The sequence below is a fragment of the Eurosta solidaginis genome, chromosome X (genome assembly GCF_040869045.1).
Source record: "Eurosta solidaginis isolate ZX-2024a chromosome X, ASM4086904v1, whole genome shotgun sequence".
NCBI lineage: Eukaryota > Metazoa > Arthropoda > Insecta > Diptera > Tephritidae > Eurosta > Eurosta solidaginis.
The window spans coordinates 91,117,595-91,144,197 of NC_090324.1; the positions used below are offsets into that span (position 1 = coordinate 91,117,595).

Sequence of the window (26,603 nt, forward strand, 5' to 3'; positions counted from 1 at the left end):
ACATGTACATGCATGCACATGCATGTGGCGGTGATGGTGTGGGTGGTTACAACTTAATTCGAGTATCGATTCGCAGGGTTGCATTGGGGGGATCGCAGACAGATGCGGAAAAAGTTAGGCATCCTGCCTAAACATGCCGGCCCCCTTGCGATACGCAACATCGTTTTCCGCCAATGACCTCTGCTGAAACGAGAAAAATGAATATAAGACTTACACACTAAACTTAATCTAAATGAGGAGTTCGTCTGACGACGCAAAATGGCCAGGAATCCTTTCCGACTTGCTTCGCATGCCACCAGAGCTAAGATGAAAAAATTAGCGGTTATGAACAGTGATAAGTGCATATTTCCTGCCATTGAATTATACATAAATATAGAAATTCAGAATGTAGTATGTGTATAGTCGATGGCCAGTAAGGCTGGACGAAGAGGCCGAGGTCTCCGTTCCAGAGTGGCACCATTTTTTGTTATTCTTTGGTTTTTGTCGTTCCGGATGGAGAGGCCGAGGTCTCCATTCCAGATTTGCGGTTTTTTTTGTTGGTTGGACGAAGAGGCAGAGGTCTCCGTTCCAGACTCGAGGGTTTTGAGGTTTTTCTGGGCTGGACGAAGAGGCCGAGGTCTCCGTTCCAGCGTATAACGCGTTGTGTCGCTCTCAGGTCGACTGTGGCATTTTATGGATGTGCCAGCGCGAGTGGCCGTGAGGTTGGTTGGGTGAAGCGACGGTGTTTTATTACAAGAACGTATATTAAAATAGATGAATAAAAGCGAGTTTAAAGCGAAGCGTAGGGGCCGACGAAGGTATGTATTTAATTTTGTGCGAAAGCTCATGACGAGCAGCGCAAATCGTAATTAAATTGGAAAGTGTACCAACTGCCGGTGCTTGCATGCAGATTGGCGATGCGTTCTTCACGACGCGTTCTATCTGCACGTATCATTATGAGATTGCATGTAGCCCTGTCGTGTATTTATTGGTTAGCTGACAGCTGGTATGGTGAATTTGTGGTGTGCGAGTATATATATACATATATGTATTTGCTTGCCCTTGAAAAAAAAACTAGGTCACTGGGGCAGCAGCACACTAGGCCGGTAGAAACAGTTGACTTTTCCCATTTCGGGATTTTGTCGTGTCGGGATTCTTTTATTTCGGGACTCGGATTGTTTTTGTACCGAGCCCTTATAATGACTGTTTGTGATGTTTGTTGTTGAAAAACAGCAAGTCCTGCCCCCAGCCCCAACAAACATAATCAACTTTATGGAATTGTACAACTCTTAATACCCGCGTATCTACCGCGTGCGCTAGGTATTCTACGTTACATAAGCTGTATTTCGTTGCTAACTAGTACAATTAAAACACTAGCTAGCTTACCGAATTGCATGGAAATCAACAATAAAAGTAATCGAGTGGAGTTGGCTAAGCGCTTTCAGTTGAAACCGCTTAGGTAATTGACGACCTGCTTGATAGTGTTGTATAGTGTTGCATATTCAAAAATAGGGCACTATTTTGAACGAGCGAATGAAATGAACATACGAATGTGCAGATAAACAAAAATAACAAAATAACAGCGTGGCGGCAGGGTGACATACATACAAACACAAGCATTTCATGTATTTTGTTTTTGTAATTATCTGCATGAGTGTCAAAAACATACTGCGTCAGAAGTAGAAATGTCATAGCAGCTAAAAAAAAAGTAACCATTAGCTGATAAACTTCCACCATATATATGGTTTTGGCATAATGAAACTGTTTGAAGCGTTTTTCCAGCTCGCTAAAAAAAAAACACCTATAATCCGACCTGTGGTCAGTAGCTGTCGCTGAGTCGCGTAATAAATACTGCCGCCACACGGAACGGTTCGTTACTTGGATGAAAGGGTATAAAAATGCAATTGTATTTTCACCATTCAACATTATTTTCGACGTGTATTGTCCATAATATTGAAATTCGTGAAACTAAGTATTTTAAATCTCGACCAAATAACTTGATAGGTAGAGATATGTAATGCGCGACATGTGTGGCATGTAGCGCGCATGAGACCTAAAGTCGACATTCCCATGCATTCACAGTGAGAATGAAGTGTAGAAATTTTGACATTTGCTACACTTTTTCATTTCCTGAATGGAAAAAATGTCATTGATTTAAAAACACGCGGTGGTGAGTAGACTAGCTGTATATTTGACTATCTTTTCGTTAATTAAGTTTGCCTTTTTATTTTCAGATATACGGTTACAAACATATCGAAAAGATAATGCAAAGCTGTAGCGCAAATACTTTTACATAAGCGCACATGATTAACCTTCGGGCAGTAAAGTAGTTTTAAGGAACATAACATTTAACCTTAAATGAAGTTCTCTCGTGAAGTCTGTTTTAAGTGTTAAGCACTGAGATGTCTGATTAAATTTCATTGGCAAGATCAGGAAAAAATCGGACATGTTAAGAATATTACTTGGCGGTAAACTAGAAGCTTTGCTTTAATTCGTTGTGCAACAGTTGTGACAATAACAATGGATAATTTACTAATAAAAAGTTTTACCACGCATAGGATTGTGTCATACCATTTTTCCGTAACTTTATTGAGTGAACAGAAAAGTCTACTGGTAGCAAGTAAAAGGGGGAAAAAAATTGAACTTCCAACGAGCTACTGTTTACTTTTATGCCTTGTGATATGCAGGTATTTTGGTTAATAATAGAATACCGCTGGAAAATTTGACTTGTAAATGGGCTTTTCTGCTTCCAGCTGCTGTGGTTTCGTATAACTTGATGTCGTTTGCCTTTCCACTGCTACCGAGTTGAAAAGATCATTCAGACGATTTTGTATCAGATCATGCATTGGATCGGTGCGTCGTATCAATTCGTCAAGGTTACTCTCGCGGAATGTACGCACTATTTGCAGTGGCTTTTCGTTGCGCACGTGTCATTGCTTTCGTTGGCTCGGCCAGTGCACGTTTCATTGATTCAGGATTATCCCGGAGCGAGTGTTTTCTTCGAAACCCCTTGGTAGCTGGTAATACTAGCATCATCTGCATTGTGATATGCAGGTCAAGGTAGCGGAACTATTACGTCGGGGTTATTGTGGACTACTCACTGTCTATCCAAGAATGGCAATGGGTTGGATTGTCGATTTGATTTAGAGCATATGGCGTACCAGGTTGTAAAACGATTTGAACCCATACCGGCGTTGTGCAGACTTCCAACCAACGCCATTTCGTCGATTGTTAAATGTGGTAAGCAAATATTCATTCTTGTAGATGTATTTTGAGGGACGAGCAAAGGCCGAACGAAATATGATGATTCCTCGTTGCGAGCATTCATTATCTTTAGTGGGTATTAAAGTAATTGAGCATACACAAGGTCCACATTTAATCTCTCATACGTAGTTCCTTCTCATTTGTCGCCCAAAATCCTACAATGTCACTATTTCAGTTCTGAGGTTTTAATGCTCTAATTTGCCGCTGCCGAGAGAGTGGCGAACGAATAACGAAGAGTGGACAGGACACTCTTGGTAGCAGCGCAGTAAAATAATTTGGATGTCGTGTAAACACCATTTTCCATTTTTGTAATACATTACAATACCATATTCACCATTCATAAGTACTCCTTTTAATTCATTAAAGGCGAACAAATTGCCTTGCTAACGTGAAAAAGTCGTGTGCACTTTCTTAACATTAAAACTCCCAAAGACCCATACAATTTACATATTTTGTGTTCTTTAAATTTTAAAATATATGTCATGTCGATCCTTTTGATAAATCAAAAATTGTATTCATTACATTACTAGAAAAATGTACGGTAACTATGGTAGGGGAGGTTTACAAAAAGCAAAGGTTTACGAGACTGAAGTCAGCTGTCCATTGAGCACTGTATGCTAACAACCAAGGTAGATGCACATGTAAATAGGTTTTCAGCTTCATAAATGTGTGTTGAGTTGGAGTTGATGACTTGCCATTGATTAATGACTCACGTCTTGTGCTCCCGTTTCAGTGCATCCACGAATTTTATTAGGATTATCATTTAGTTTATGGCTGCGCTCATGTACTTACTGATGTCTCTTTCCTTAGGATTCACTTCCATAGACGCCGTATTCGCAATCGTGCAAATAACCATATGTACATAAATAGTTTATATATGCTTATGCGTGTAATTACACTCGCGGTTTGGTTTTGAAGATTGCCTTTGCTAAACTAAAAGATTGCTTTTGTTAAAATAAATATCCACCTTCTATATGTCTATTGGCTGAGGCAATAGGAGAAATGTATTCGTTTTCTATGTATATATGAAGTATGCGGGAGGGTCACGGCCTTGAATCAAATAAAATATCCTTTTGAATGGCGTTTTGGCTTGCTTACTATACACAAAAAAATGCGGATAGGCAGTGCATGGCTGATGAAGGACCCTAAAGCCATGAAGGTAATTTATTGGACATCCTGACTATCACCTCCCCTTTTCCGATGCCGTATGAGAGTTTTCACAAAAAACGCGGTCCCGCAAATAAAGTTGCTTGTGAAGCAAAAAAGCTCTTCGCTAGATACGCCAATGTGGCCCGATTAACTACTCAAATAGGAGGAAGAATTAATAATGGTTATTCCATGCTTAGAACCTTTTAATTAGACGAAGGTATGCACTGATAACAAATGAACCACCTGCCTAAGTTCATGAGGTTAGCTAAAATTGCGGAATCGTTTCGAGAATATACTCCACGTCGGTGATATTACCTGAATGAGCTTTTAGGAATTGGTAAGGGTAGATCGCCACGAAGATTGTGAGATGTTAATATGTCCCGGCGTATTCAACATGACCACCGGTTCCTTGCCCTGGGAGCTTCTGTAATGCTCACGGGCCAACGATAATCAGTTGTATGTAGTAACGACTGCTCCCGCTCGTGATAGGGATGCTGAAATTGTCGCTTGGGGTTATTCAATGGTTGTTGATCCACGGCAAAGGTTCAAAAAAATTATGGTGAGGGGGAAGCAATCATTTCAGCTGATGTTGATTTTTCATTGGTGAAACAATTTCGTTAACAAATTCCAACGTTAGGCAACGGCGTTTGGGCGTATGTGCGACAAAGGCTGTTAATACGTGTGGGGATTGGAAAAAAACGCGATTTTATATACTAAAAGAAAACTATTTTTATTGATGGCGGGCCACAGTTCCAAAATATGATTAAGTGTCACAAAGTAGCAATTTGAGTTAAGATTACAAATGAAATGAATTAACGCATAATTAATCGAAATTTGCATAAACAGATCTTAACGATATTTGTCTACTCGTTGACGGTTATTAGAGTTTTATTTCTCATAAGGAGTTAAAACTAAATTGAAGAAATTTAAAAATTTATTCTAAATGCTGTTGGCCTCGTGTCTTTGGCCGAGTGCATTCAAGTTTTGTGGCAGACAGTGGATCTGCGTTAGGGTCTGGCGTCCTCGTTCGGGGCGAGTGAATGGGGGTTGACTTTTGGAAGTTTAAAATATACAAAGGGCCGAAAGCCCTTAGACTCTGTGGCAGATCGGTTCGCCCTTCTGCGGTAGGCTTTTATGATTTCCTCGTTATGGGATAACGAGTGAATGGGATGGTTTCTGGTGTCCTCGCTCGGGGTGAGCGAGTGAATTGTGGGGTTTTCTGGTGTCCTCGCTCTGGGTGAGCGAGTGAATTTGGGGATTTTGTTCAGGGGCTCCGGTTAGTATTGTTAAAAAGAAAAAAAAAATGCTTTTTGTTTGCGAGCTTTTGGGAAGCTCGCCCGTGTCTTCGTGCGTCTCGCTCCCTTTCCCCATTGCCCACTAGTAGTCAGGTGTAGGATTCCCTCCGGTAGACTCGACACGAGACCGGAGGTAGAGAAAAAAAAGAGAAGATGTAGGATCGCCTTCCGGTAGACTCGCACCATCACGAGACCGGGGGGTTGATTATAATTAGGGCCTCGGGAGAGACAGAAGCTTAGGGATAGCGGGGCATCAAGGCGCGTGGTTGAACGCGTCTTTATGTCCCGCGCTCCCTTTCCCCATTGCCATCGCGTAGTACGCCTTAGGTTTCTCCTCCGGTAGACTCGCAACCTCACGAGACCGGGGGGTTGATTATAATATATGGCTCGGGAGAACCACAGGCTTAGGGATGGAGAGACACGAAGACGCGGGTTCCTTAATTTGCCTTCTACGCTATCACCAACCGTGGGCCTCTGATTTTAGGTAGCTGGGGGAAATAGAGTTTTGGTTTTTGGGTTTTGTAAGGCGGGCTTTGGCCCCTTACATTTAATCCTCCTTGTCGTGGGACGGAAGGAGTACCAATTTCGTAATTGGTCTAGTGGTCTGTCCCCTGGTTGTATGAACGTCAACAACACGCACACGGTTATCAGAGCCTGGGTGTGTGTTGACGATTCTCCCCATTCTCCATTCGTTGGGTTGGAGGTTGTCCTCTTTGATAACCACTAGGTCTCCGGGTTTCAGATTAGGTTGTGGATGTTTCCACTTGTATCGTTTCTGGATCTCGGTGAGATATTCGGTTTTCCATCGCTTGCAGAAAGTATGATGGAGGGCCTTGAGTTTCTGCCACCGATTGATCATCGAGGCAGGGCTCTCACTCGCATCCGGCTCTGGCGGAGCCAGGAGATGGCTGCCAGTGAGGAAATGTCCTGGGGTGAGCGGCTCTAGGTCCGTCGGGTCATTGGACGCCGGGCTGAGCGGCCGCGAGTTCAGGCATGCCTCGATGCGGCACAGTAGGGTATGGAATTCCTCGAAGGTGAATTTGTGTGGTGAGGCTATCTTTTTGAAATGGCTTTTGAAGCTTTTCACTCCAGCCTCCCACAGCCCTCCCATATGGGGCGCGCCCGCAGGGATGAAATGCCAAGTGAGTGATTGGTGGCTGTACTTCGAGACAGCATTGCCTCGGGCTTGTGAAATGAAAGTTTTGAATTCCGATCGTAGGGATCGTGAAGCTCCGACAAAGTTTGTACCGTTGTCGGAGTAGACGTTTTTGGGACATCCGCGTCTAGATATGAAACGGGCAAAAGCCGCAAGAAATGATGGGGTGCTGAGGTCAGTAGTGGCCTCCAGATGAATCGCTCGTGTGGAAAAACACAAGAAAAGGCAGACATAGCCTTTGGATAGTCGACACCCTCTGCCGCGGTAACTTTTAATGTCGAAGGGTCCGGCGAAGTCGACTCCAGTATTCGTGAATGCACGGCTGAATGTCGTGCGTTCCCGATGAAGAATACCCATAAGTTGGGTCTGAGCACGCTTTCGGTGTGTCGTGCAAACTTTGCAATTATGAATGGTTGCCCTAATCATGGTTTTCATGTTAGGTATCCAGTATTGGGTGCGTATCAGACACAACATGAGTTGGTTTTCCCCATGCAGACTTTGTTGATGAAACATTAGGACTGTCAGACGGGATAACCGGCAGTTGTATGGGAGGAGGATTGGGTGGCGTTCATTAAAAGCTAAGTCCTTTGACGCCCCGAGTCGCCCTCCTACCCGAATGATGCCATGTTGGTCTAGATAGGGATTAAGTGAGAGTATTGCACTCTTCCCTGCAATTGGTTTTCCGGCCTTTAGATCACTATATTCGGAACTATAGTGTTGTTTCTGATAGATTTTAATTAAGAGTTGGGTTACTGATTTGATCTCATCAGGAGAGATTAAACGTGACTCGACCTGAAATGATTTTTTTGTTTTGGGGTGAGTTCTTCGGTATGAGAGCACCCGTAAAGCCCTAGGTAGGTCTGAAAAGCGTTGAAGAACATCGATAGTATTTACTGTTGTTGTTGCGCAGGTCTTCGCCCTCTTTTCCTCTACGGAGGTGATGTAGTCACTTTCTTGTGCTGGCCATTGGGAAGTGTCTTCTTCCAGCCAAGAAGGTCCCTGCCACCACAACGAATTGTTGACCAATTCAGACGCAGGTAATCCTCTGCTACCCAAATCTGCTGGGTTAGATTCTGAGTTTACATGCAACCTGTCCTTATTTCCGACCATGTCGATGATCTTGGTGATCCGATGTGCGACGAAAGTGGACCAAGAACAGGGCGGTTTCCTTATCCATGCGAGGACGATAGTTGAATCCGTCCAAAGGTGCACTTTCACTGGTCCCAACTTGAGGTTCCTGAAAATTGATTCGGTGATTTCCGCTAACAGCACGGCTCCGCAAAGTTCCAAACGTGGAAGAGAAAGAGTTTTCACTGGGGCTACTCGGGTTTTGGCTAGAAGCAAGTTCGTGCAGACATTATCATCCGTTTTGACGCGCATGTAAATGGCTGCTGCATAAGCCTTCTCGGATGCGTCACAAAATCCATGGATCTCGATGTCGGTTCCTGGTGAAAAGTTGATCCATCTGGGTATCCGGATTTTATCGATTTCATGGTATTGGTCGGTGAAGGTTTTCCATCGTTCCAGCGTACTGGTAGATACTGGTTCGTCCCAAGCGGTGCCTTCCAACCAAATACTCTGCATGAGTATTTTTGCCACAATGACCATTGGTGCCAGCCATCCCAAGGGATCGAAAAGTTTGGCGATTGCTGATAGTATCGCTCTCTTCGTAATGTTTTCCGGGTTGTCCAGCGTCCCTGCTTTAAAATAAAATAAATCGGAGAGGGCATTCCATCGAATGCCTAACGCTTTAACTGAACTGGAATCTTCGAATGCCAGGAAGTTTTCATTGAGCAGGTCTGCTTTGGGGATGTCCCTTAGAATGTCCTCTGAATTGGATGTCCATTTGCGAAGTGGAAAGCCCGCTGAGTGTAGGACTTGACGAATTTCATCTCTGGCTTTAATAGTCGATGTGATCGTATGTCCACCCGCTAACACGTCATCTACATACATGTATTCTCGTAGTATGTTAGCCGCTGTAGGGTGTGAGTTTGACACGTCGTCTGCCAGTTGTAGGAGCGTTCTTATCGCGAGATATGGAGCGCAATTCACTCCGAAGGTAATCGTCTTTAATTCATAAAGACTAATAGGGTCATTCGGGGACGTGCGATGCACAATACGTTGAAATTTGGTGTGCTTATCGTTCACCCAAATTTGACGATACATCTTTTCGATGTCGCTATTGAAGACAAAACGGTATAGTCTCCACCGTAATATAAGGATGGGTAGATCGGCTTGTAGAACTGGGCCCGGGAGGAGAATATCGTTTAAGCTATTACCGTTGGCCGTAGGGCTCGAGGCGTTAAATACTACGCGTACCTTGGTGGTTGTACTTTCTGCTTTTACAACGGCGTGGTGGGGCAGGAAGTAATGATCCGAATCGTCGGATGGGATATTCTCTTTCAATTTTCTCATATGTCCGAGCGTTTCATATTCTGACAACACTCGAACATATTCCTTACCTAAATCTGGGTTTTTTATTAGCCGCCCCTCATTCCGGAAGAATTGAGAGCATGCACGCTTCAGGGATGGTCCTAAGTTAATATTGTTAGGGTAATCCTGCCGGAATGGTAGTGACACGGTGTACCTTCCATTCTCACTTCGCTGCGTTGTTTCTTTAAATAGTTGTTCGCAGTACCTTTCATCTTCATTTAATATTTTATTTTTGGGTACATTTTCTACCTCCCAGAAAGCTTTGAGTTGGTTGTCTAACGCAACCTCGTTGTAGAAAGACATAATGCTCTTCGTTGGATTCGGTGATTCGATACGACCGGCTAGTATCCAACCGAACACTGTCTCTTGGGCTAAGAGTGTGTTTAGCACATTCTTTTTTATACCGCTCATTATAATTTGGGGATATATGTCTCCGCCAAGTATGAGGTCTACGTCTTCGTTGACGTAGAACCTCTTGTCTGCCAAAACCAAGTCTGGGAATGCCTGCATAGTCATTGCGCTGATATGGCTGGATGGAAGATTCCCAGTGAGATTCGTTAGAACTAGTACGGGTGTAGTCAGGCTGAAGCAGGGATCCACTGGTGAACGTAGTTCGATGTTGGATGCTTCTTTCACCTGAGCTGACACCGCATTTGTGATGCCTGAAACATGGGCATGCATTTTCCTCGCTGGCAAATTGATTCTGCGTTTCAGTCTTTCAGTTATAAAGGAACATTCAGACCCAGAATCAGTTAATGCCCGCGCGGAGAAGTCGGTACCATTATAGTGAATGTGTACGCGAGCAGTTCCTAATAGCACGCCTGTGCTGGAATTGGCATGGCAGGATTTGACATTCTGATTCGCAGAGGAAGGTGGTTGTCCCGATTCCTGTCTTTTCCTTGCCTGTGCCGAAGTTGATGGGGCATTATCCGCATCTTTGAAAGGATTTCGTACCGCCGGTTGCCGAAGTGTGTCCGCATGCAGGAGCGTGTGGTGACGAGAGTGGCATTTGGAACAGTTGTATGAACTGGTGCACCTCGACTCTGTGTGTGCTGGGGATAAACAATTCAGGCAGCCATTTGTGGATTTGACGAATTTAATCCTTTCTACTGGGTTTAAATCGCAAAAACGTGAACAGTTGCGTAATCTGTGCTCCGTAGATTTGCACATTTTACACATTGATTTTGTTGTTTGCTTGGTTACTTTGGTTTGAAAAGCACCAAGTCTTTTTGTTGGGTTTTTCGTCGACTGGCGCGACGTGTTTGATTTTTGCACTTTAGAAGTGGCATTCCCTGTAAAACCAGACACGGTTTCAAGTGTCTGGAAACGATTTGACAAGAATTTGTCCATATCCTCCCACTTGGATATGTCCATCTTGTGGTCAATGCTCTGCTCCCATAGAGCCAACGTATTTTCAGGTAATTTTGTCGAACATAAATAGGTAATAATCGCATCCCAATTTGAAACATCGATCTGATGTGTTTTTAAAGATGCCAAGCAATTATTTATGTCGCGCTGTAAGGTTTTGATAGAGCTGCCGCACTCGCGATCTATCTTTTTTAGATTAAACAAAATTTGTAGTTGTGAGTTTACGAGAATCCGCTTATTCTCGTATCTCTCACATAGGTTTTTCCAGGCTGTTTCGAAGCCTTCATATGTCAAGGGACATTTCTTGACGATGTCCTTTGCCTCACCTTGAGTTTTCTGATTGAGGTGGAACAACTTTTCTACCGGGCTTAGGCGACTGTTGCTTTTGTATATGGCCGTGAACAGGTCACGAAACGTTGGCCAAGATAGGTAGTCGCCCTTGAACACCTCAGTATCACAAGCTGGCAGGCGGATACTGTGTTCGCGCGCGCGTTCTCCCTCAGGTTTGACTGCCCTATCTGTTTCCTCCTTCAATTTGGCTTGAAGTTCAGCCATGTTCGACATGCATCGCAAGAATACGGCATATGCCGCTTTATGCTTGATCTTGACCGCTGCAATTTTCTTTGCGTCGAGCGTGTCAGAGCCAAGCAACTCTTCTAGGGCATTCTCTGCTTTTCCCACTTAGCTTGCAACTCTTTTTGCTGTATTGCAAGAGTGTGTACAGTGTGCAGAGCCGCATTGATATCATTAAAATCGGCCTCGAATTCGATTATTCGATCGGCCAATCTAATGCAGGAGTTAATGTTCATGGCTGAAAAGTGGAGAGCGAATTAACCAAGGGATATAAAACTTGAAAACCTGAGCGAATCACCCAACCAACAACTATTAAAATTACGCAAAATTGACTTATTACTCTTAATTTGTTTATTTTTGTCTGACTTTGCAGATTATTTGTGCCTTAAAACAAGGAGCAGGGGGAATCAACACCAATGTGTATTGTGCGAAGTAGAGGGGGCCACTCGCCACTTCAATCGTCAATTTTATTATAAAACTAAGTGCGCGCGTTGATATAAAAACTCGACGAAAAGTGTAAAAACTCAGTGAAAACTGTTGTAAAAACTGTGTCGATTGAACAAGTGAAAATTAAAGTGCTTGAAAAGAAAATGAAAACTGCCACAGCCGTGTGGCGTTAGATTTTAATATGTGAGGTTATGTGCACCTCTTCCTTGTGCTGTGTCCGGAGAGCCTTACCGCTGGTGGGGGGACAGACCAGATAGTCACAAGGAATTTAAGACAACGTTAATGTGCCGCGTTTGCACTTAATTTTGGTTTTCGACACTAGTAAATTTTTCACACTTTTCGCGGTTATTCACAATCACGTATGGCAACTTAAATTGATTTTTCGCACTTTATTTATTATTTTAACCAAAAAAATGTGGCAAGAAATATTGCACTTACTCTGGCTTTTTGTGGCGAATCGTGTACTGGTGCTGATGTGGCAAGATGGCTTAAACTCTCAGTGTTTTTTTCACGCTGGTATGATATCATAGACTTTTCGTTGGTGGGCAAACTTCTTTTTCGGATGAATTTTTTGTGAGGAATTTGAAATTTGTGCGGTCAGCTATGGTCTTATGTTGTGGACTGTAATTTATATCGCTGTGGTTCCTTTTTCGGGGAGAAGGACCAAATGTTCGGCCGGTGTGCGTCTAATCCTGGAGAGGTGGGCGCACCGGGTCGATCTCAGTGGGAACAAGCTGGTTGGAATAAAATAAGAGAATACGAGATTTCTCGTTATAATAGATACGATTTATTGGGTAAATGTGAAAATAGCAAAGGTTACAATATTACCTGAATAAACGCAAACAATTACGGCAGAGATCGCTGGCGGCAGATGTGAACAGGTTGGCTGTTGAAATCAAAGAGGCCGGTTGTATAGCAAGCTACAACCGTTGACCCGCAAAATCCTCCGTTTTGGAGGGGAAAGGCACCCACACATCAACCCCGACATGCATATGCATAAGTGCTGACAAAAAACACACATACACGTACATGTACATGCATGCACATGCATGTGGCGGTGATGGTGTGGGTGGTTACAACTTAATTCGAGTATCGAGTATCGATTCGCAGGGTTGCATTGGGGGGATCGCAGACAGATGCGGAAAAAGTTAGGCATCCTGCCTAAACAATAGCATTACTAATATCATCAGAAGAGAGACAGAGGGCAACAAATTTAGAGCAGTGTTAAGATTCGTAGAGGCATCAAACGATTGATAACTATCGTCGGCAGAAAAATTTTATTTAAAAAACTTCGCAAATAAGTTGGCTGTATCACATGGTGTTCGCGCTGAGTGGCCATCAAGGAAGACTCCAGACGGTATACTGGAGCAACCTTTATTGGACTTGATATAGCTCCAAAATGTTTTCGGATTCAATTTAATATTAGACTCGATTGTATGAATATAGTTGGTATACAGAGGCTTATCCAAATTATTAAATTTCTTCTAATATTGCTTGTATTTAGTGAAGAACAAATGGTTCTCCGTATGTTTAAACTTACGCATATATTTATTTCTGAGATTCTTCAATTTTTTCAACTCTTTCGTATACCACGGAAGTTTGTAAGGCCTCATTTTTCTCATAGGAATTTTATGCAGGCAGTGATTTAATAGAATAGATTTGAAAGTTAGGAAACTATTAGAAGTATCCAGTCCCTCAAGTACTACTTCACAGTTTATTTCAGATAAAAAACCATTAAAACTTGGAAAATCAAACGGTTTAAAGTCAAAAGTAAATCTGCTTTCAGAAGTATCCTGTGCATAACTATAAAAACTAAAATTAATAACCAAGGGTAGGTGATGCCTGTCCTTATGAGTGATTGGATTAATACATTCACTGATTTCACAATTAATATTGTCACTAATAAATATGAGATCGAGTAAGTTATTTAAAGTATTCTTTATAGTTATAGAATCCAGAACAATAGCAAAGGTTTCTTACGTTTTTTTTCGCATCCGACCTAAGATTTTTGCCTATAGCACATGAAATTTGGAACATTACAGCTACGATTCATTATTTCTAAATATGGAAGTTTACAAAATAGAACTATAAAATAGTCTGTAAATATGGGTTGTTTTTCTAATAACAAAAAAAAGTAACTGAAAAACTTTTTTGAAAATTACTTTTAACATTTTTTTGTCTTGTTTCAAACATTTGCGGTGCTATAGCATTTTGTAATATTTGAAATATTTTTATAAAGTATATTTCATATATAATCTTTCCTTTGTATATACTTACTTACAAAATCCACTTTTTCACAATTTTAGCGAAATGGGGAGACGTTTACATATTTTTTACTTCCTTTATATGAGTTTCGTTTGATGTTTTTCGGCCATTTTCCATACAAAATTTGAGAATCTTGCAACCAAATTAAACTTTGCTAGGTAGTAGAGGGATCGTGTAAATTCTACAAAACTTCCGAACTTGGAAATTTTCGAGTTTTAAGGAACTTCCGGATAGCTCAGAGAACGAAGATTTGGGCTCATTAGGTTGTTATATTTAGGACAAAAGAATGTTCTAGATGGGACAGGGATCGAGATATTTTTAGAAAGTCTACTTATAAATGTGTAACTTCCAATAAGGCTAGATTCTTGAAAAAAAGTACTCCAGAACCCGATAATGCAATATGAGGGAAAGAATTTTTGCTAGGGGGTCCAGGAGTCGTGAAAACTCAAAAAATCCTCCGAGCTTGAGTTTTAGGAAACTTGCTGATAACCCAGTGACCTGCAACTTTGAACATAGCTTCCTGCTTTACTACGTTGTAAAAATTAGGATAAAAAGTATTCTCGATGGAACAAGGATCGATATATTTAGAGATATTAAAAGGTCCATTTACAACATGTGGAATCCTGTGACCGCTATTTGAAAGGAACTTCATGTAGAGCTAGATTCTTGAAAATAATAACATACTTCAGAACCACATGACAATGCAGCATGGAGGGACAAAATGGTCTGAACTTTTTCTCCCGTTATGAAACTTTGAATGAAGCTTTGGGCTCTACTAGGTTGGAATATTTTGAATGAAAATGTTTTCTATATGTGACAGGGATCGAGATATTTACAGGTATTTAGGAAGCCCATTTAGAACATTTGGAATCTTAAGATCGCGGGTTTGAATCGAGCTCAAGGCCTAACAATAATTATTTTATCATTATTATTGCTATGATACAAATTTTCTTAATTGAAAAAATTAGAATAGAAGAAAGAAAAAAATTTAGACAACTGCCAAATATCGCTGTATAGATCCATTTCGGGAACTGCTAAATTCCTTCATCGGCAACGTTTAGGCGCCGCTGCTATAATCATTCAGCCATCGCAGCGGTCTTTTGTTTGTCTTCATTATTCCTACTTCTATTCTGGTTCTTGCCAATTGATATTCACAGCTCTGCGACATCTGTTGCAGAATGGATGTGAAAATTGGGCTTGCTTCATGGCAAAGATGCCATAGTGTCATATTTTATTGACACTTTTTCCGCGTGCTCTGGATGTATTAACAATCTTTGTTGTTATATCGGCCTACTGATTTGTAAGATCGCGGGTTTGAATCGAGCTCAAGGCCTAACAATAATTATTTTATCATTGTTATTGTTATGATAAATTTTTTCTTAATTGAAAAAATTATTAAATTAGAATAGAAGAAAGAAAAAATTTAGACAACTGCCAAAGCTCGTTGTATAGATCCATTTCGGGAACTGCTAAATTCTTTCATCGGCAACGCTTATGCGCCGCTGCTATAACCATTCAGCCATCACAGCGGTTTTTTATTTGTCTTCATTATTCTTACTTCTATTATGGTTCTTGCCAATTGATATTCACAGCACTGTGACATCTCTTGCAGAATGGATGTGAAAACTGGACTTGTTTCATGGCAATGATGCCATAGTGTCATATTTTAGTGACACTATTTCCCCGTGCTCTTGGATGTATTAACAATTTTTGTTGTTATATCGACCTACTGATTTGTAAAATCGCGGGAACTGCTAAATTCTTTCATCGGCAACGCTTATGCGCCGCTGCTATAAGCATTCAGCCATCACAGCGGTTTTTTGTTTGTCTTCATTATTCCTACTTCTATTCTGGTTCTTGCCAATCGATATTCACAGCACTGTGACATCTCTTGCAGAATGGATGTGAAAACTGGACTTGTTTCATGGCAATGATGCCATAGTGTCATATTTTAGTGACACTATTTCCCCGTGCTCTTGGATGTATTAACAATTTTTGTTGTTATATCGACCTACTGATTTGTAAAATCGCGGGTTTGAATCGAGCTCAAGGCCTAAACATAATTATTTTATCATTGTTATTGTTATGATATATTTTTTCTTAATTGAAAAAAAATTTTAAATTAGAATAGAAGAAAAAAAAAATTTAGACAACTGCCAAAGCTCGTTGTATAGATCCATTTCGGGAACTGCTAAATTCCTTCATCGGCAACGTTTAGGCGCCGCTGCTATAACCATTCAATTGGTAAGAACCAGAATAGATGTAGGAATAATGAAGACAAACAAAAAACCGCTGTGATGACTGAATGGTTATAGCAGCGACGCCTAAACGTTGCCGATGCAGTAATTTAGCAGTTTCCCGAAATGGATCTATACAACGAGCTTTAGCAGTTTTCTAAATTTTTTCTTTCTTCTATTCTAATTTAATAATTTTTTCAATTAAGGAAAAATTTATTATAACAATAATAATGGTAAAATAATTATTGTTAGGCCTTGAGCTCGATTCAAACCCGCGATCTTGCAAATCGGTAGGCCGATATAAGGTTTTTTTCATGACCTCGGACAGGGTATACATGAAAATTTTACAATCAAATGAAAATTTTTTTAGTATTTCATGCAAAAAAAAAACCTTAAAAATCAAAGTCGAAAAAAGTCAAAAAAATGAAATTTCGCAGGCTCGAAAATTATTTTTTTGGGTATGCGTAGTGGAACTTTTTTTCTGATCCCAAATCCTAAGGAAAAATCGATGGCGCTATACCGGTTAATAAATCGACCCAGTCTAAGTAATATACATATCAGTTTTAGGAAGCCTACATAATAAATATTTGTAGCCTGCATTAAGTATCTTATTTTCCTCATAACTTTATTTATTTATTTATTTATTTCAGAAAGCAGATTTTAAAATATTTAACAGTTTCGCTTTTGGAGCAGAAAAGTCTAGAGGTACAACAGTACTTATAGAGTTAAACTCACGAAGAGCACGAGCAATGTGAGCATTACTGGAATAGTGGTTTTTAAAATTGTCACAATAAAATGGATAAAAACTGCGAAGACACCTCCGAGGAATATTAAATCGAATTCTATCCAATAAATATGGACAGTCAACGGACCCATTAATAAATGGCAAGCAGAGTATTGATCTGCGATTTTCTAAAGACTTAAGGCTTAAAAGCAGAAGTCGCGCAGAGTAGGCGGGTATAGGATCAGAAAAGTTTAAAGGACGAAGGGCATATTTGAGAAAAATTTTTTGTATTCTTTCAATTCTGGTAATAGCAGTTTGACTACTTGGTCTCCAAATAAATACGCCATATTCCAGATGAGATCTAACAAAAGACGTGTAAAGTAACTTAAACGTGTAGGGATCAGAGAATTTGGCAGCATTGCGCCTCACAAAGCCAAGCATAGAATATGATTTAGAGGTTATGAAATTTAAGTGCTCACTAAAAGAAAACTTATTGTCAAAGACAACACCAAGGTCCTTAATCTCATTAACACATTGAAGCTCACAATTATAAATACTAAAATTTGTAGTTAGAAGATTAATTGACTTCGAGTAGGTCATTTGAAAGCATTTGGACGGATTCAAAGAGATACGAGAGTTCAGGCACCATTGATGCAACTTATTAATATCATTCTGCAACATTAAGGCATCATCTGGCGTCTTAATGGCAGAAAATACATATCTTTAAGTCATCGGCGTATAGCAAACATTCGCGAATGAAAAGCAACTACTTGCGTCATTAATAAATAAGATAAATAAAAGTGAACCTAATATACTCCCTTGGGGAACACCAGAAGTGGCTACAAACGGACTAGACGATTGTCCATCTATCGAAACAACACACTGCCTGTTACTTAAATAAGACTTTATCCATAAAAGAAACGAAGAGTGGAAACCAAGGGAACCTAATTTTTTAATTAAACCACTATGATGGATTTTGTCAACAGCTTTTGAAAAGTCAGTATAAATGCAATCAACCTGAAAACCTGCAGAAAAAGATTCAACACAATATTCACTAAAAACAGCAAGATTAGAAACTGTTGATCTACCAGCGACAAAACCATGCTGGAAGGGAGATATTAAAGGCTTGACCGAAAAACTCAACTTGGCATTAACAGCATGCTCAAAATTTTTGGAAATAGTAGAAAGCTTTGAAATAGGCCTGTAATTACGCACATCATTTTTGTTACCACTTTTAAAGAGGGGGGGTAATGGAGGTAAGCTTCCACTCGTCAGTGAACGTACCGGACGAGAGAGATTTATTAAAAATTATTCTTAAAGCGGCGATTCTAATAGCGACGACATATTAGCATCCTTCGATGTAGTCTCCCTATTCATCAACATCCCCATATACTTAGCAAAAAAGTTAATAATGGACAAATTCTAACAAGTACAATGTAACATACCAAAAAAACAAATTTTTAAAATTACTGAATTTTTGCCTGAAAGACAATAATTATTTTATGTATGATGAGAAAATTTACACCCAAAGTTTTGGTATGCCCATGGGTAACCCACTTTCACTGACAATAGCAGATATCATCATGGATGACTTACTAGACAATACTATTTTGGAATTGAAAAAACTACATAAAATAAATATCAAGTTCATAGTTAAGCACGTAGATGACATATTTGCTATTGTAAAACGAGATGACATTATATTGAGAACTCTAAATCAGTACCACAATCGGCTACAGTTTACAACAGAAAAAGAGGTAAACTCAAAAATCCCCTTCTTAGGTATGCTCATTCACAGAACTGACAATAGGATTTTACTCAACTGGTACTCTAAACCAGTAGCATCAGGAAGAATCATAAACTTCCTTTCTGTCCGACCTAAAAAATACGAAATAAACACGCCAAAAAACATAGTAAACAAAATATTTACATTGAGTCACAATCAGTTTTTAAATTCCAACAAGGAAAAAATTTACAAATTACTTACTGACAACAACTACCCGAGCCACTTAGTGAAGACCCTTTTAGAACAGAAATTAAAAGAGACTAACAAAAAGCAACATCATACAACAACCACACAAACACCTACCGAAACAAAACAATACCACAGCATCACCTACATACCAAAGTTCACAGAAAAAGTTTACGTAAACATAAGAGAATAAAAACAAAATATTTCTCTGGCATACAAATCCAACTGCACTCTCCACTATATTTACCAAGACAAAAAGCCCAGTAGAACCACACCAACAAAACAATGTAATCTACCAAGTACAATGCAAAGGTGGAGAAAACACACAATGCGACAAAATATACATAGGGACGACGAAAAGAAAATTGGGAGTTCGACTAGCAGAGCACGAAGCGGACAAAAACAAAAAGAAAAGCGGCACGGCACTTGCTCAACATATTCTAACACATGGACACACCGCTGATTTACAAAATACAAAAATAGTAGACACAGAGAGAAAAGAGAAAATGCGGTACACACTAGAGAGTCTTCACATACTAAAACATAGAGAGAAAACAGTAAATAGACGAGAAGATACTGATCAAATTGCGGCAGCATATCTATTATGCTTACGATTTGAACTTGTTTTTACAAATTTGTCTATGTTATTGTTATTGTTTTTAAATAAAGATATCTGCCCCCTGAGGATGCCAAGGAGTTTGGCGAAACGTCGGGTTTATAAGTGAAGTTTAATCTTGCACTGTTTAAATATCTGACCATACAAGCCTATAATAATTTTGAATTTAACTAGAGTCGGGCAGTTTTTTAACAGGACTGAAGAAAACCCATCAACGTCTGTTTGAGACGAAGATTTAATTTTGAGAATAGCTGTTCGGCCGGTGTGCGTCTAATCCTGGAGAGGTGGGCGCACCGGGTCGATCTCAGTGGGAACAAGCGGGTTGGAATAAAATAAGAGAATACGAGATTTCTCGTTATAATAGATACGGTTTATTGGGTAAATGTGAAAATAGCAAAGGTTACAATATTACCTGAATAAACGCAAACAATTACGGCAGAGATCGCTGGCGGCAGATGTGAACAGGTTGGCTGTTGAAATCAAAGAGGCCGGTTGTATAGCAAGCTACAACCGTTGACCCGCAAAATCCTCCGTTTTGGAGGGGAAAGGCACCCACAAATCAACCCCGACATGCATATGCATAAGTGCTGACAAAAAACACACATACACGTACATGTACATGCATGCACATGCATGTGGCGGTGATGGTGTGGGTGGTTACAACTTAATTCGAGTATCGATTCGCAGGGTTGCATTGGGGGGATCGCAGACAGATGCGGAAAAAGTTAGGCATCCTGCCTAAACATGCCGGCCCCCTTGCGATACGCAACATCGTTTTCCGCCAATGACCTCTGCTGAAACGAGAAAAATGAATATAAGACTTACACACTAAACTTAATCTAAATGAGGAGTTCGTCTGACGACGCAAAATGGCCAGGAATCCTTTCCGACTTGCTTCGCATGCCACCAGAGCTAAGATGAAAAAATTAGCGGTTATGAACAGTGATAAGTGCATATTTCCTGCCATTGAATTATACATAAATATAGAAATTCAGAATGTAGTATGTGTATAGTCGATGGCCAGTAAGGCTGGACGAAGAGGCCGAGGTCTCCGTTCCAGAGTGGCACCATTTTTTGTTATTCTTTGGTTTTTGTCGTTCCGGATGGAGAGGCCGAGGTCTCCATTCCAGATTTGCGGTTTTTTTTGTTGGTTGGACGAAGAGGCAGAGGTCTCCGTTCCAGACTGGAGGGTTTTGAGGTTTTTCTGGGCTGGACGAAGAGGCCGAGGTCTCCGTTCCAGCGTATAACGCGTTGTGTCGCTCTCAGGTCGACTGTGGCATTTTATGGATGTGCCAGCGCGAGTGGCCGTGAGGTTGGTTGGGTGAAGCGACGGTGTTTTATTACAAGAACGTATATTAAAATAGATGAATAAAAGCGAGTTTAAAGCGAAGCGTAGGGGCCGACGAAGGTATGTATTTAATTTTGTGCGAAAGCTCATGACGAGCAGCGCAAATCGTAATTAAATTGGAAAGTGTACCAACTGCCGGTGCTTGCATGCAGATTGGCGATGTGTTCTTCACGACGCGTTCTATCTGCACGTATCATTATGAGATTGCATGTAGCCCTGTCGTGTATTTATTGGTTAGCTGACAGCTGGTATGGTGAATTTGTGGTGTGCGAGTATATATATACATATATGTATTTGCTTGCCCTTGAAAAAAAAACTAGGTCACTGGGGCAGCAGCACACTAGCCCGGTAGAAACAGTTGACTTTTCCCATTTCGGGATTTTGTCATGTCGGGATTCTTTTATTTCGGGACTCGGATTGTTTTTGTACCGAGCCCTTATAATGACTGTTTGTGATGTTTGTTGTTGAAAAACAGCAAGTCCTGCCCCCAGCCCCAACAAACATAATCAACTTTATGGAATTGTACAACTCTTAATACCCGCGTATCTACCGCGTGCGCTAGGTATTCTACGTTACATAAGCTGTATTTCGTTGCTAACTAGTACAATTAAAACACTAGCTAGCTTACCGAATTGCATGGAAATCAACAATAAAAGTAATCGAGTGGAGTTGGCTAAGCGCTTTCAGTTGAAACCGCTTAGGTAATTGACGACCTGCTTGATAGTGTTGTATAGTGTTGCATATTCAAAAATAGGGCACTATTTTGAACGAGCGAATGAAATGAACATACGAATGTGCAGATAAACAAAAATAACAAAATAACAGCGTGGCGGCAGGGTGACATACATACAAACACAAGCATTTCATGTATTTTGTTTTTGTAATTATCTGCATGAGTGTCAAAAACATACTGCGTCAGAAGTAGAAATGTCATAGCAGCTAAAAAAAAAGTAACCATTAGCTGATAAACTTCCACCATATATATGGTTTTGGCATAATGAAACTGTTTGAAGCGTTTTTCCAGCTTGCTAAAAAAAAAACACCTATAATCCGACCTGTGGTCAGTAGCTGTCGCTGAGTCGCGTAATAAATACTGCCGCCACACGGAACGGTTCGTTACTTGGATGAAAGGGTATAAAAATGCAATTGTATTTTCACCATTCAACATTATTTTCGACGTGTATTGTCCATAATATTGAAATTCGTGAAACTAAGTATTTTAAATCTCGACCAAATAACTTGATAGGTAGAGATATGTAATGCGCGACATGTGTGGCATGTAGCGCGCATGAGACCTAAAGTCGACATTCCCATGCATTCACAGTGAGAATGAAGTGTAGAAATTTTTACATTTGCTACACTTTTTCATTTCCTGAATGGAAAAAATGTCATTGATTTAAAAACACGCGGTGGTGAGTAGACTAGCTGTATATTTGACTATCTTTTCGTTAATTAAGTTTGCCTTTTTATTTTCAGATATACGGTTACAAACATATCGAAAAGATAATGCAAAGCTGTAGCGCAAATACTTTTACATAAGCGCACATGATTAACCTTCGGGCAGTAAAGTAGTTTTAAGGAACATAACATTTAACCTTAAATGAAGTTCTCTCGTGAAGTCTGTTTTAAGTGTTAAGCACTGAGATGTCTGATTAAATTTCATTGGCAAGATCAGGAAAAAATCGGACATGTTAAGAATATTACTTGGCGGTAAACTAGAAGCTTTGCTTTAATTCGTTGTGCAACAGTTGTGACAATAACAATGGATAATTTACTAATAAAAAGTTTTACCACGCATAGGATTGTGTCATACCATTTTTCCGTAACTTTATTGAGTGAACAGAAAAGTCTACTGGTAGCAAGTAAAAGGGGGAAAAAAATTGAACTTCCAACGAGCTACTGTTTACTTTTATGCCTTGTGATATGCAGGTATTTTGGTTAATAATAGAATACCGCTGGAAAATTTGACTTGTAAATGGGCTTTTCTGCTTCCAGCTGCTGTGGTTTCGTATAACTTGATGTCGTTTGCCTTTCCACTGCTACCGAGTTGAAAAGATCATTCAGACGATTTTGTATCAGATCATGCATTGGATCGGTGCGTCGTATCAATTCGTCAAGGTTACTCTCGCGGAATGTACGCACTATTTGCAGTGGCTTTTCGTTGCGCACGTGTCATTGCTTTCGTTGGCTCGGCCAGTGCACGTTTCATTGATTCAGGATTATCCCGGAGCGAGTGTTTTCTTCGAAACCCCTTGGTAGCTGGTAATACTAGCATCATCTGCATTGTGATATGCAGGTCAAGGTAGCGGAACTATTACGTCGGGGTTATTGTGGACTACTCACTGTCTATCCAAGAATGGCAATGGGTTGGATTGTCGATTTGATTTAGAGCATATGGCGTACCAGGTTGTAAAACGATTTGAACCCATACCGGCGTTGTGCAGACTTCCAACCAACGCCATTTCGTCGATTGTTAAATGTGGTAAGCAAATATTCATTCTTGTAGATGTATTTTGAGGGACGAGCGAAGGCCGAACGAAATATGATGATTCCTCGTTGCGAGCATTCATTATCTTTAGTGGGTATTAAAGTAATTGAGCATACACAAGGTCCACATTTAATCTCTCATACGTAGGTCCTTCTCATTTGTCGCCCAAAATCCTACAATGTCACTATTTCAGTTCTGAGGTTTTAATGCTCTAATTTGCCGCTGCCGAGAGAGTGGCGAACGAATAACGAAGAGTGGACAGGACACTCTTGGTAGCAGCGCAGTAAAATAATTTGGATGTCGTGTAAACACCATTTTCCATTTTTGTAATACATTACAATACCATATTCACCATTCATAAGTACTCCTTTTAATTCATTAAAGGCGAACAAATTGCCTTGCTAACGTGAAAAAGTCGTGTGCACTTTCTTAACATTAAAACTCCCAAAGACCCATACAATTTACATATTTTGTGTTCTTTAAATTTTAAAATATATGTCATGTCGATCCTTTTGATAAATCAAAAATTGTATTCATTACATTACTAGAAAAATGTACGGTAACTATGGTAGGGGAGGTTTACAAAAAGCAAAGGTTTACGAGACTGAAGTCAGCTGTCCATTGAGCACTGTATGCTAACAACCAAGGTAGATGCACATGTAAATAGGTTTTCAGCTTCATAAATGTGTGTTGAGTTGGAGTTGATGACTTGCCATTGATTAATGACTCACGTCTTGTGCTCCCGTTTCAGTGCATCCACGAATTTTATTAGGATTATCATTTAGTTTATGGCTGCGCTCATGTACTTACTGATGTCTCTTTCCTTAGGATTCACTTCCATAGACGCCGTATTCGCAATCGTGCAAATAACCATATGTACATAAATAGTTTATATATGCTTATGCGTGTAATTACACTCGCGGTTTGGTTTTGAAGATTGCCTTTGCTAAACTAAAAGATTGCTTTTGTTAAAATAAATATCCACCTTCTATATGTCTATTGGCTGAGGCAATAGGAGAAATGTATTCGTTTTCTATGTATATATGAAGTATGCGGGAGGGTCACGGCCTTGAATCAAATAAAATATCCTTTTGAATGGCGTTTTGGCTTGCTTACTATACACAAAAAAATGCGGATAGGCAGTGCATGGCTGATGAAGGACCCTAAAGCCATGAAGGTAATTTATTGGACATCCTGACTATCACCTCCCCTTTTCCGATGCCGTATGAGAGTTTTCACAAAAAACGCGGTCCCGCAAATAAAGTTGCTTGTGAAGCAAAAAAGCTCTTCGCTAGATACGCCAATGTGGCCCGATTAACTACTCAAATAGGAGGAAGAATTAATAATGGTTATTCCATGCTTAGAACCTTTTAATTAGACGAAGGTATGCACTGATAACAAATGAACCACCTGCCTAAGTTCATGAGGTTAGCTAAAATTGCGGAATCGCGTCTCGTGTCTTTGGCCGAGTGCATTCAAGTTTTGTGGCAGACAGTGGATCTGCGTTAGGGTCTGGCGTCCTCGTTCGGGGCGAGTGAATGGGGGTTGACTTTTGGAAGTTTAAAATATACAAAGGGCCGAAAGCCCTTAGACTCTGTGGCAGATCGGTTCGCCCTTCTGCGGTAGGCTTTTATGATTTCCTCGTTATGGGATAACGAGTGAATGGGATGGTTTCTGGTGTCCTCGCTCGGGGTGAGCGAGTGAATTGTGGGGTTTTCTGGTGTCCTCGCTCTGGGTGAGCGAGTGAATTTGGGGATTTTGTTCAGGGGCTCCGGTTAGTATTGTTAAAAAGAAAAAAAAATGCTTTTTGTTTGCGAGCTTTTGGGAAGCTCGCCCGTGTCTTCGTGCGTCTCGCTCCCTTTCCCCATTGCCCACTAGTAGTCAGGTGTAGGATTCCCTCCGGTAGACTCGACACGAGACCGGAGGTAGAGAAAAAAAAGAGAAGATGTAGGATCGCCTTCCGGTAGACTCGCACCATCACGAGACCGGGGGGTTGATTATAATTAGGGCCTCGGGAGAGACAGAAGCTTAGGGATAGCGGGGCATCACGGCGCGTGGTTGAACGCGTCTTTATGTCCCGCGCTCCCTTTCCCCATTGCCATCGCGTAGTACGCCTTAGGTTTCCCCTCCGGTAGACTCGCAACCTCACGTGACCGGGGGGTTGATTATAATATATGGCTCGGGAGAACCACAGGCTTAGGGATGGAGAGACACGAAGACGCGGGTTCCTTAATTTGCCTTCTACGCTATCACCAACCGTGGGCCTCTGATTTTAGGTAGCTGGGGGAAATAGAGTTTTGGTTTTTGGGTTTTGTAAGGCGGGCTTTGGCCCCTTACATTTAATCCTCGTTGTCGTGGGACGGAAGGAGTACCAATTTCGTAATTGGTCTAGTGGTCTGTCCCCTGGTTGTATGAACGTCAACAACACGCACACGGTTATCAGAGCCTGGGTGTGTGTTGACGATTCTCCCCATTCTCCATTCGTTGGGTTGGAGGTTGTCCTCTTTGATAACCACTAGGTCTCCGGGTTTCAGATTAGGTTGTGGATGTTTCCACTTGTATCGTTTCTGGATCTCGGTGAGATATTCGGTTTTCCATCGCTTGCAGAAAGTATGATGGAGGGCCTTGAGTTTCTGCCACCGATTGATCATCGAGGCAGGGCTCTCACTCGCATCCGGCTCTGGCGGAGCCAGGAGATGGCTGCCAGTGAGGAAATGTCCTGGGGTGAGCGGCTCTAGGTCCGTCGGGTCATTGGACGCCGGGCTGAGCGGCCGCGAGTTCAGGCATGCCTCGATGCGGCACAGTAGGGTATGGAATTCCTCGAAGGTGAATTTGTGTGGTGAGGCTATCTTTTTGAAATGGCTTTTGAAGCTTTTCACTCCAGCCTCCCACAGCCCTCCCATATGGGGCGCGCCCGCAGGGATGAAATGCCAAGTGAGTGATTGGTGGCTGTACTTCGAGACAGCATTGCCTCGGGCTTGTGAAATGAAAGTTTTGAATTCCGATCGTAGGTATCGTGAAGCTCCGACAAAGTTTGTACCGTTGTCGGAGTAGACGTTTTTGGGACATCCGCGTCTAGATATGAAACGGGCAAAAGCCGCAAGAAATGATGGGGTGCTGAGGTCAGTAGTGGCCTCCAGATGAATCGCTCGTGTGGAAAAACACAAGAAAAGGCAGACATAGCCTTTGGATAGTCGACACCCTCTGCCGCGGTAACTTTTAATGTCGAAGGGTCCGGCGAAGTCGACTCCAGTATTCATGAATGCACGGCTGAATGTCGTGCGTTCCC

General features: G+C 41.1%; 1 protein-coding gene and 2 long non-coding RNA genes across 10 annotated transcripts in view; all 3 read left to right on the top strand.

Moving 5' to 3' along the window:
* The window catches only part of PlexA (plexin A), a 739,259-nt gene that overhangs the window by 485,023 nt on the left and 227,633 nt on the right, over nt 1-26,603 (top strand). The gene's annotated exons all lie outside the window — the stretch shown is intronic.
* Nucleotides 1,508-3,326, top strand: LOC137234607 (uncharacterized). Its single transcript, XR_010947836.1, has 3 exons — nt 1,508-2,149; nt 2,214-2,666; nt 2,733-3,326. It is a non-coding gene; the product is annotated as an uncharacterized lncRNA (long non-coding RNA).
* LOC137234667 (uncharacterized) lies at nt 22,202-23,273 on the top strand. The gene is made up of 3 exons (XR_010947863.1): nt 22,202-22,238; nt 22,303-22,755; nt 22,822-23,273. It is a non-coding gene; the product is annotated as an uncharacterized lncRNA (long non-coding RNA).